The 12,531-nt window shown below is 44.1% G+C and overlaps 1 long non-coding RNA gene across 1 annotated transcript in view; it reads right to left on the bottom strand.

Moving 5' to 3' along the window:
• LOC308636098 overlaps window positions 1–12,531 on the bottom strand; it is a 140,449-nt gene that overhangs the window by 25,974 nt on the left and 101,944 nt on the right. The gene's annotated exons all lie outside the window — the stretch shown is intronic.

The following is a 12,531-nucleotide window of genomic DNA, read 5'->3' as shown; positions in this document are numbered from 1 at the left end:
GAGGGTCCTGAAGGGGTGGCTTCTTGCTAATTAAACTCTCCACCAAAAGAAAAACGTGTGGCTGTGGTAGCTCAGTGGTAGAGCGCTTGCCTAGATGTGTGAGGCACTGGTTTTGATCCTCACCACCACATAAAAAGAAATAAATAAAATAAATATATTGTGCCCTTCTACAACTAAAAAAAAATTGAAAAAAAAAACTAAGCAGAGATTAAAGAAAAAGAAAAATGTGGTTCATGAGTTTGATTCCACAAAAAACATGAGATGTATTTTTAATAAATTCTGGCTTGGTTAGAAGTAATATATTTAAACTTAAGCAGCTCAAAAGGCTGAGGCAGAAGGATCTCAACTTCAAAACCAGCCTCAGCAAAAGCAAGGCATGAAGCACCTCAGTAAAACCCTGTCTCTATAATACAAAATAGGGCTGGAGATATGGCTCAGTGGTCACATGCAACAACAACAACAACAACAACAACAACAACAACAAAAAGATAAGTACTAAGTTCAATCCTCAGTACTCAAAAATAAAAATTAAATTTTTTTTTTAAAATAACATAGTGGGTTGTTAACATATGTACTTTTCAATATTTTTTTTCTACTATTTTAACACTGCAAGAAAAAGCAAACCATTTAAACACTAAGGAAAATAAGGAAGTGGACTGGGGTCCCCTTCCCTTAAGCTGTACATTCCTCCTTCCTCCCTGCCAGGTTCCCTAGAAACCACCCCGGGTCACTATGTTAAGATGATGAGGGTCACAGCCTAAGGAAGGGTCACTGCTGCACAGGGAGCCAGGATGAAATTGTGAAGGACAGAGTGGGGCTGACAGCCAAGGCTGCCCTCAGCTCTCAGGTCCAGGACAGGGTTTGCTCCTCATGCTTCCCACCATCTCCTCACCGGCTGCCAGAAGCTTCTGAGCCATCTCTCTGAGGCTGCTATGAGGAAAAGGGAATCACAGGTGTCCCTAGAGACATGACCATGAGGGTCCCCATGCTATACATCTCCTCAGGCTGCTCTGAGCAGAAAACGCCCGGCTTCTCTAAAAATATAACCCATGAGGGTCCCCAAGCCAGGCATCTCCCCCAGGCTACTCAGAGGAGAAGGGAACCCCAGGCATCCAAAGAGACATAAACCAGAGGGTCCACACACCAGGCATCTCCCTCAGGCCACTCTGAGGAGAAGAAAACCCAGGGCCTACATAGAGTTGTGACCCACAAGGCTCCCCACATCTGGCATCTGCCTCAGGCCAATGCGAGGAGAAGGAAGCCCCAGGCATCCCTAAGACATGACTCACAAAAGTCCCTAAGCCAAGAGTCCTTGCTGAGGCTGCTCTGAGGAGAAGGGAGCTCCGTGAGCCCCTGGAGGCATGACCCACGAGAGTCCCCAACCTGGGTCTCTCTCAATCTGCTCTGAGAAGGGAGCTCTGCCCCTCCATGTGGAGTGACCCAACACTCCCAGGAATGGGGCTCTCCCGGGTTGGTCCTGAGGGGGAAGCAGTCTCCTCACTTTCAAAAAGGCGGCATTAAAGATGGCGGCGAGGCCCCACCCCTGATTGACTATGCCTCCTTTGGCCAAGCACAGCAACCCTGGCAACCACCCCAGGCAGCTCTGAGGAGACGGAAACCCAGGGCTACTTAGAGACTTGACCCACGAGGCTCCCCAGGCCTGGCATATCCCTCAGGCTGCAGTAAGGATGAGGTTGTCCCACAGTGTCCCTAGAATGTGACCCATGAGGGTCCCCAAACCAGGCGTCTCCTTCAGGCTGCTCTGAGGAGAATGGAACCCCAGGCATCCCTAGAGACACGACTCACAAAAGTACCTAAGCCAAGAGTCCACTGAGACTGCTCTGAAGAGAAGGGAGTTCCGTGAGTCCCTGGAGGCATGACCCATGAGAGTCCCCAACCTGGGAACTCAATCCGCTCTTAGAAGGGAGCTCTGGCCCTCACTGTGGAGTGACCCAATACTCCAAGGACTGGGGCTCTCCTGGATTGGTCCTGAGGGGGAAGCCAGCCCCTCACTCTCAAGGAGGCGGCCTTAAAGATGGCGCTGAGGCCCCGCCCCTGGTTGGCCACGCCCCCTTCCGCTGCACACAGCAACCCTGGCGTCTCCCCCAGGCTGCTCTGAGGAGAAGGGAACCCCCAGCCTAATTAGAGACATGACCCACGAGGTTCCCCAGGCCTGGCATCTCCCTCAGGCTGCTGTAAGGATGAGGGAGCCCCCCAGTGTCCCTAGAATGTGACCCAAAATGGTCCCCACACCAGGCACCTACCTCAGGCTGCTCTAAGGAGAACAGAACCCCGGGCGTCCCTAGAGACATGACCCAAGAGGGTGCCCGCACCAGGCGTCTCCCTCAGGCCACTCTGAGTTAAAGGGAACCCCAGGCACCCCTAGAGACATGGCCCACGAGGGTCCCCACACCAAGTGTCTCTCTCAGGCTGCTGAGGAGAAGGGAACCCCAGGCATCCCTAGAGACACGACTCACGAAAGTCCCTAAGCCAAGAATCAACACTGAGGCTGCTCTGAGGAGAAGGGAGCTCCGTGAGCCCCTGGAGGAATGACCTACGAGAGTCCGCAACCTGGGTGTCTCTCTCAATCTGCTCTGAGAAGGGAGCTCTGCCACTCCCTGTGGAGTGACCCAACACTCTGAGGACTGGTGCTCTCCCAGGTTGGTCCTGAGGGGGAAGTCAGCTCCTCACTCTCAAGGAGGCAGCATTAAAGATGGTGGCAAGGCCCTGCCCCTTATTGACCACGCCCCTTTGGCCATGCGCTGTGCAGGAGCTCCTCCCAGCTCAGAGGCAGGGCCTCTCCTGGCTCCCTGGTGAATGTCAGCACCTTCTTCCACCCTCAGCAGTTAATGAATAAAATATGTTCCCACTGCTCTAATTAGGTCTGGCTGTGGCACCTGAGGAGTGGAATCTCTCAGAAGAGGAGAAATGGAATCCAGGAGATCCCCTCGCTGCACTCCACCAGGCAAAGTGCTGCAGCAGCCTGAGACAGGCAGGCAGAGGCACAAAGGGAGGCAGCTACAGGGAGTCTAGACCCTCAGCCCAAGGGCAGAGGCCAGAAACAGACCACCTCAGAGGCTTCTGGGACATGTAGTCTTTGAGACAGAGTGACTTAGGCAGGGACTGCTCCAATTCAGAATCAGGGATTTTAAGAAAATCTGTTAATTCCCAGCCCAGGGTGACCACTGTAGGAGGGTAGAAGAACCTGAGCTCAGACCAAATTCCCAGTAGCCTATGAGCATTCTAGATCATTCAGTCTGTCTTGCCTGCCCAGCTCTCACCATGGATGCCTCTGGGAGCTTCAGGCTACACAGATTCAGGGTTCTCAGGGTTTCTAGACAGTGTAGTCTGGTGCTCTGCTCACACAGTCTTTGCCCTTCGGGACCATGGAAGCTGTGTGCCATGTGCTGGCCCAGACACGCTGGAGAACCCTGGCAGTGGACTCTGGTGTTCTACCCATGCAGCCCTCACCCCAGAAGCCTAGGGGTTGCAAGTAGCACATTCACCCTCATACCATCAAGATTCTGGTTAGTGCAGTCTTGTATTCCACATTGCAGGCCAGCTGCAGAGGCCAGCTGCAGAGGCCAGCTGCAGGCTACTCAGGCACCCCTAGTGATTCTGAACAGTGTAGCCTGGCATTCTGCCCACTGAGCCCTCACTTCAGAGGTCTATGGGGGCTTCAAGTAGCACATTCAACCTCATACCCCCACCCAGGATTCTGGGTAGTGTAATCCAGTCTTCTACAATGCAGCCCCCATTGCAGAGGTCTCTAGAAATTGCAGGCTACACAGTCACTCAGGCATCCCTAGGGATTCTAGACAGTGTAGTCTGGTGTTCTGCCCATGCAGCATTACTACAGTGGATTCTGGGAGCTGCAATCCCCCAAGGATCCTGGGTATTGTAGCCTGGTGCTATGTTCAACTGTACAGTGACTACTTAGAGCTCGGAGCCTCCAGGAATTCTGAGTATTGTAGTCAGTTCTACTCAGTCAGCTCTGACCGCAGAGGTCTCTGAGAGCTGTGGGCCATGATTATTCTGGGTAGTGCAATCCATCCTACCTAAGTGGACTTCACCCCCATCACGGCTCTGGGATCTGTGTAGCACAAGCCTACCTAGACACCCCTGAGGAGTCTGTGTAGTGCAATACAAAGTTTGCCCCTGCGGTACTCAAAACGTAGGTGTCTGGGAGCTGCAGGCCCCCAGGGATTCTGGGTAGTATAGTATTGCCCTCTACCTCCATAGCCCTCACTGTGGAAGCCTTTGAGAGTTCCAGGCCACATGGACACGGGGCACCTCCAAGAATTCTAGGTAGTGTAGTTCAGCTCCCTACCCTGCAGTCCTCACTATTGCAGATACTGGGAACTGTGATCCCCGCTGAGGATTCTGGATAAGGTAGTCCAGTGTTTTCCCTACATGCCCCTACTGCAAGGGCCATGAGAACTGAAGGCCACATGCTTGTCTTGGTACTGAAGACCTCACTGTGGAAGCCTCCTGGAATTATAGGCAGCACATTCACCAGTGTGTCCCCAGGAATTGTAGGTAGTGTAGTCTGACCTGCATAGTGCACAGCTCTCACTTGGGAGGCCTCAGGGAGTTTCAGGCTGGATACTATTGGGCAACACACCCCACCAAGGATTCTGGATACTGTAGTTAAGCTCTCAGTCCAACAGTCCTCACAACAGAGGGTCCTGAGAGCTACTGGCACCGAGATTTGTGGGTAATTTAGTCCTGTGTTTTTCCTACTCACTGCAGAAAATTCTGAAACTAAAGTTTCCCCTAAGGATTGTGGGTAATGCAGTTCAGTGGTTTGCCCACTCACCACAGAGGATTCTGGAAGCTGCAGTCCCTGAGGGTTCTGGGTAATGCAGTCTAGTGTTTGCCCTGCACAGTCCTGCTGAGCATCACAGGAGCTGAAGACCCCATGCTTTCCCTGGGACCCTGGAGATTCTAGGAAGTGAGCTCTACCAACAAAACTATCACCACCAAATCCTCTGGGACTTACAGGGTTACAGAGTATGTAGGCATCCCCAGAAGTTCTGAGCATTGAAGTCTGGTATTCTGCCCTTACAATTCTCACCCCCAGTGGCTCCTGGGCAGAGCAGGCACCCAAAAGTAATTGGCAGCATAGTTTGATTTTTTGTCAATACAGCCCTCTCTGCAGAGGTCTCTGCAAGTTGCAGGTCCCCAAGAATTATGGGTAGCACAGTCTGTCATTTGACCCATGCTGCCTTCACTGCAGAAGGCTCTGGTAACTGCAATGAGGATTCTGCAGTTATCCAGGATTCTGGGTAGTGCGATCCATCATAATTTTTGCATCTCTCACCCTGGAGGCTCCTGAGAGCTTCTTACTGCATTTTCATGAGCCCTTACCCTCAGGCCCCAATGAGACTCCAGGCACTGGGCCCTCCCTGAACCATCTTGAGGGGGCATTTGTGTCCTCAGACACTCAAGCCACACAAAATACATTGACATACCATGATAATGAGCAGCAAAAGCCTCAGTAAGAAATACTGTTGTAAAATAAGTTCTGCTAACATATTACCTGAGAAAGTAAAGAACATGGCAGAACCTCCTTCTCAGCACACCAGGCAGTACACAAGAAGCTTCTTCCTCATGTTTTCCTCAAGTGGATCTCAGTCATCCTGATTCCACAGTGGAGTCTCCATGGGTAGGTGTCAGGGAGAAGGAAGCTCTAGTCCTCACCATAGACATATCCACCAGGCATCCCCAGGCCATGGTATCTTTCTAGGTGTGTTCCCAGGATAAAAAAAAAAAAATTCTGGTCTACACCTTATATAAAGCCCCTAGGAGTCCCTAGATGTGGCATCTCTTATATGGGTCCCCAGGAGAAGGAAGTATGATTAGGGCACAGAACACAGCCCCCAAAAGCAGTTGATCAGAGAAGGTTGTTCTGAGTGTCCCCACTGGCCACTGTGGGCAGTGCAGGATGCTGGGTGCTGGGTGTTCGCTGTTCAGAGCTACACCCCCTTGTGCTAGGCACAGTGAAGCTCTGAAATTCATAGTTCTGACTATTCCAGGTCATGATTTTGGAAATCAAAAAGAAATAGAGCCCAGCATCCTATGTCTTGATCAGAATGGATGGAGATAGCAAGCAGCAAAGTACATGACCCATAGACAAAATTTCATTGATTTCCTATATTTCAGCCATCATGTAGGGGAAACAGTGAAATTTATAAACTGGAATAAGAAACATTTTAAAGCATTAATATTTAAAATAGAGACCCCAAATTTGAAGTACTTACATGTAAGTCTTAAAGTACAAACATACTTTCAGAAAATCTTGAAATGTTTATAAAGATATCAAATGAAATATAAATAAATGCAGAGATAGTCTTTGCTCAGGTCTCAATAATATAATTAAGATGAAATTATCTCAAACCTTATCTGAAGATTCAGTGCATTCCAGAAATTCCCAAGAAGCTGTTTATAAACCTAGACTAGACAGCACTGACTGCAAAAGAACACACTTCAAGAAGCCACACATATGGATGCCAGAACCTAACAAAATACTCCGTAGACTTGAATTTAAAATGGGAAACTGTAAAACTCCAGAAGATGTGCATGACCACATGTTTCATGATAAGGTTTTATATGTAGCCCCTGCAAAAAAATCCATAAAAGCTGGGGATGTGGCTCAGTGGTTAAGCTCCTCTGGGTTCAATACCAGCTACCAAGCAAACAAACAATAACAACAAGAAATCCATGAAAGAAAACCTGATGTGGACTGTAGTAAATTTCTCTGTAAAAAAAAATCATATAAAGAAAATGAAAAGACAAGTCAAACACTGGGGGAATCTTTGGAAGATATATGTCTAAAGCAAACTGTGTAAAAAAATGTAGTGAGATATTCAACAATAAGACAACATAATTGGTAAAGACATAAACAGACAACTCACAAGAAATATACGACATGGCAAAGAAGCAAAGAAATGATTCTTAGTATCACCTGTCATGAGGAAAGCACAAACTAAGACCCCAAGGTGCACTGCACACCTACCGAGCTGCTAAGGTCTTTACTAAGTGTAGTATCAACCATGAGGATGATGAGCAGCCACAGGCACTCTTGTGCATTGTTGTAAGAGCACACAACAGTTCAACACTATCAAAAAAACTAGGCATTTTCCCTAAAGTTAGACATGGTGTCACCACACAATCCTAAAAATATAGAAAACTTCCTCAAAAATGTATATCTAGGGCTGGGGATGTGGCTCAAGCGGTAGCGCGCTCACCTGGCATATGTGCAGCCTGGGTTCAATCCTCAGCACCACATACAAACAAAGATGTTGTGTCCACCAATAACTAAAAAATAAATATTAAAAAATTATCTCTCTCTCTCTTTAAAAAATGTATATCTAGATAACAGCATGCAATTACATATAGTAGTTCTATTCACAATGCCCCAATAGCTTAAGCAATCAGGATGTGCTTCAATGGGTAAACAAACAGCATAACTGCTACGAATCTATGCCATGGAGGCCCTGGTGTCTCTGAGCTCCCCCAGGTCTCTACTCCGGTCTGGAAACTGGACTGCCCTTACCTTTGCATACCTCACAGAGGGAAAAGTGAGTTCTGAATAGAAAAACCTGTATATGCAGCTGATAAACTCAGGCTCAGTGTGCAGTTGCTGCCTATGGAAAGAGATTTCAAAGTTATGGATGTGGGTGGTAAACTCAGAAAAATGCAAGCACAACAACCCAGGCCTGCATCTTTGTCCATCCATAGGAGCTTCCAAGGATACAACAGATAAACATGGAGGCAACTCCAGGATCCCCAAAGAACTACATCTAGGGGAGAACCTGGAGGTGACTGCCATTAGGGTCCCTATGACCCACTTCTGATTAGCTTAGAGGACATTATGATACAGCTTCATACCTCCATCCCAAATTTTAATTTCATCTCTTTTCCACAGGTAGCAAATGCATCCCGAGCTTGGATTCTGTTGATTGATTAGCTTGTTTAGTGTTGTAGAGAGAGCTGTGCCACTACCTAGTCCTGATGCACAACCTCTGAAATTCACTGTTCTGGTTATTCAACATACATTTGCATATTTTAGCTAAAATAGAGCCCATCATCCCATGTTTTGATATAAAAGGATGGTGCTATGGTTTGAATATTTTCCACCCATATTTTATGTCCCCAAAGCCCTGGATCCCAGAAAGTCCAGGGCTGAACAAACCACCCCTCATATTCTCTTTCAGCTCCCCTCTTGCCATCCACACCTTGGAACAGCCAAAATATCTCTTTTAATCTCAGCAGGGAGAGTCCCTCAGGAATGTACAGAAGATGATACTCCACTTGGTCATGGTGTCTCACCTATGCCCACTGGGCCCAGCTGGCCCTTTGACAGAGTGAGCATACAACAAGCTTGGAGTAATCCAAGACAAAGTCAGATAGGTGGAAGGGAAGGGGGGCTGGCAGTCAGTATACTGAGAGTAGACAACTTTCCCCATAGGGGCTGAGCACAGAAAATAAGGAGGGGCTTCCTGCCTCCATCCAGATGACCTCTGGACACTGCACAGGTACCCCTTCCCAGGAGGTCCTGTCCTAGTCAAGGGTCAGCTGCAGGTTGGTGCCTGACTCTAATCCCAGCAGCTTAGGAGGCTGAGGCAAGAAGATTGCAAGTTCAAAGTCAGCCTCAGCAATTTAGCAAGGCCCTAAGCAACTCTGTGACATCATGTCTCTAAATAAAATATTTAAAAAGGCTGAGGATGTGACTCAGTGGTTAAGTACCTCTGGGTTCAATTCCTGGTACAAAAAAAAAAGATAAATTAAAACTTTGAGCCTGAAATTGGCATGGTTTTGCCAATTCCTGAGATGCACTCAAGGCTTATTTCCTATTGTCTCTGGGCAAAGTATTTAGCATCTCTTTAGTGGTCAGAATGTTTTAACAATTACAACTTCCTAAGCTCCAGTTTGACTCACACATTTAGTTTAACTCTGACCAAATTAAAAGGTGCTCTTCCTGCTCTGCTTTATGATCTTTGATTATTATACCAAATTTGGCTAAAAGCTGCCAGCAATATTCATGTCACTGCCTGAATTCTGTGTTGCCTTGAAATTTCTTCTGCCAGATTAATTACTCTATCACCTTTAAATTTAGCCTCACAGAACATCTCAGAACATAGGCAAACTGTAGACAACTTTTTAGAATATAACAAGAATGGCCTCTCATCCAATTTCCAACAGAGGCCTTTTCCTCTGAAACCTCATGAGCTCAGTCTTTACTATCTACAGCTATTTTATTAGTTTACTGTGTTATAGTAAGGATAAAACATTAAGAGTCAGGTGGCAGCTATTTTATTAATTTTTGGTTTTTGTTTTTTGGAGAGGGTGTAAGAAAGTCCATCATACAGCTATTATATTAGTGTTGGATGCTATACTACAGAAATTATTTTAATGTTAGAAGCTACAGTGCAGCTAATATATCTGTTGTAGATGCTACAGTGTGTATATTGATTTTAGATGCTATAGTATGAATATTATATTATTATTATTGATATAATATTAATATTAAACCCTACAGGGCAGCTATCATAATAGTTTTAGATGCTACTTTATGGGTATCATATTAATATTAAAGGCCACAGAGCAACCACCTTGTCAGTTTTAGAAGCTATAGTTTGTGTATGTGTGTGTGTGTGTGTGTGTGTGTGTGTATAGTATTCATTTTAGATGCTGTAAAATACACAGCATTTTAATATTAAAAGCCACATGGTACCTATACATTAATTTTTAATGCCATAGTATGCATATCATATTAATATTAAGGCTGCAAGGTAAGATATTATTTTAGTTTTTAATGCTATAGTATGGTTATCTTATTAACAATAAAGCCACAGGGAAGCTATTATGTCACTTTTGGATGCTACAAATAGATGTCATATTGGTGTTTAAGGCCACAGAGCAGCTACTCTATTAATTTTAGATTCTATACTATGGATCTCTTATAAGTATTAGGGACAAAAAATTCAGCTATTTTATTAGTTTTAGATGCTATATGTGGATATCATATTAATACCTTAGGCACATTGCCAGCTATTATATTAGTATTAGATGATATAATATGAATATTGTATTAATATTAAAAGCCACAGGAGAATGATTATATAAGGCCATAGGGAAGCTATTACATTAGTTAGAGATGCTACATTGAGGCTATAATATTAAACTCCAGGGCAAGTAATATCAATTTTTGATGCTATTATATGGATAATATGTAAGTATTAAAGGTCATGGGAAACTATTAGTTTTATACACATTGTATAGCTATTAATGTTAAAGGCAACAGGCAGCTATTATATCAGTTTTACATGCTATAATATGGACATTATAAATGTATTAAAGGCCACAGTATGGGCTGGGGTTGTAGCTTGGTGGTAGAGCACTTGGCTAGCATGTGTGAGGCACTAGGTTCAAATCTCAGCATTGCATATAAATAAATGAAATTTTAAAAGATCCATCAAAACTAAAAAAAAAAAAAGACGTAAAAAAATGCCATAGTACAGTCATTTTGTCAGTGTTAAATATATTAATATGGATAAGTTATCAAGATTAAAGGGAATAGGAAAGATATAATATCAGCTTTAAAATACTATCATCATTAAACACCACATAGGACAGCTCTTATATCAGTTTTAAAAGCTCTTATAGATATCATATTAATATTATAAAGGATAACTCATATCTAAACCATAATAGCTATGGATACCATAAAAACATGAAAGGACACAGGGCAGCTATTATATTAGCCTTAGGTGCTACACTATGGATATCATATTAGTATTAAAGATCACAGGGAGATACTACTTTGCCTTAGATGTTATAGTATGTATATTATATTTGGATTAGAGACCACAGGGTAGCTATTATATTAGTTTTTGATGACATGTTATGAATATTATTTTAGTATTAGAGGCCATGATGTGGACATTATATTAATATGGAAGCTGTTATGGAAGCTGTTAGTGTTCAAGGCTACTCTGTGGACACTATATTTGTATTAGAGGCCACATATGGTCACAATAGCATCAAAGGCTACTATGGATAATACATTAGCATTATAGGCTGCACACAGACAACATGTTAGCATTATCACTCCACCGTGACAGTATTATGACACTGCCATATCCATGAAAGTGGCACATACCCTCTGGTGGTCATTAGGACCCAGCACAGAATGCTTCAATTCAGTGGTGTATGGGCACCCCATGACATTCCTGAGAAATGGATGAAATTCAGTACTGTATCTAGATTACTCAAGGCCATGATTTTGGAAATTCAAACTAAAATGAAACCCAGTATCCTTGTCTTTTAAGAAACGGTGATTGAGGGCTGGGGATGTGGCTCAAGCTGTAGTGCGCTCACCTGGCATGCGTGCAGCCTGGGTTCGATCCTCAGCACCACATACCAACAAAGATGTTGTGTCTGCCGAGAACTAAAAAAAAAAATAAATATTAAAAATTCTCTCTCTCTCCTAACTCTCTCCTCTCTCACTCTCTCTTTAAAAAAAAATGGTGATTGAACAAATTATTCAACCCTTATTAAGTGAAATGAATGTAGACACAAACAGAAACTCCTACAAAAATTAACTCATAATAGTCCACAACTAAAATGTGATAAAACTAAAAAAAAAAAAATCTGGAAAGAAATAAGAAAATCTATGTAATCTTAGATTTAGTAATGGTAGTGTATATTTGTTTTGGGGGGTTTTGAATGTAGGGCCTCACACATGCTGTACAAACTTTCTAATACTGAGCTACTTCGCCAGTCCTTGCTGATGAGTTTTAACTCACAATACCAAATACCAATTGACTAAAAAAAAAAATACCAATAACATGGACTTTATAAAGTTCAATTTTTTACGAAGTGCACTGTTGCATGCCAACAACCCCAATTACTGAAAAGGTTGAGGCAAGAAGATTGCAAACTTGAGCCCAGCCTAGGAAATTTTTTAAAGGATGGGATTAGCTCAGTGGTAGAGCACTTGCCTAGTTTATGTGAGCCCTGTGGTACAATCCCCAGCACCACACACACAACTCACATATGCACACATGCATACACAACACACACACACACACACACACACACACACACACACACACACACACACACTTTTTTCCTACTCTGTAAAAGATGGCACATAGTTATACAAAATGATGCTCAGCATCCCATATCATCAGGGAATCATAAATTAAAACAATAGTGAGGTAGTATGGCACAGCTATTAGAACTGCTGATGTCTAAGAAACAGCAGTGCACCAACAGCTGCAGGATGTGAGATACCAGCAGTCTCAGGCATTACTAGGAGAACATGTGGCATGGCCATTTTGGAAGATGATGTGCTAGTTCTTCCCAAAGCAAAAAAGTCCAATCTATAACCCAACAGTGTCCCTATAAATCACCTTCTTTTAGAGAAATTCTTTGAAAAAGTATGTCAAAACAAAACTAGCATATAATTATGAATAGCAGCTCTATGATGCTGATCAGATCACAAATAAGAATGTCCTCCCA

The sequence above is a fragment of the Spermophilus citellus genome (assembly GCF_964194105.1).
Source record: "Spermophilus citellus genome assembly, chromosome: 17".
Lineage (NCBI taxonomy): Eukaryota > Metazoa > Chordata > Mammalia > Rodentia > Sciuridae > Spermophilus > Spermophilus citellus.
This window is presented reverse-complemented; position numbering and strand designations above follow the sequence as displayed.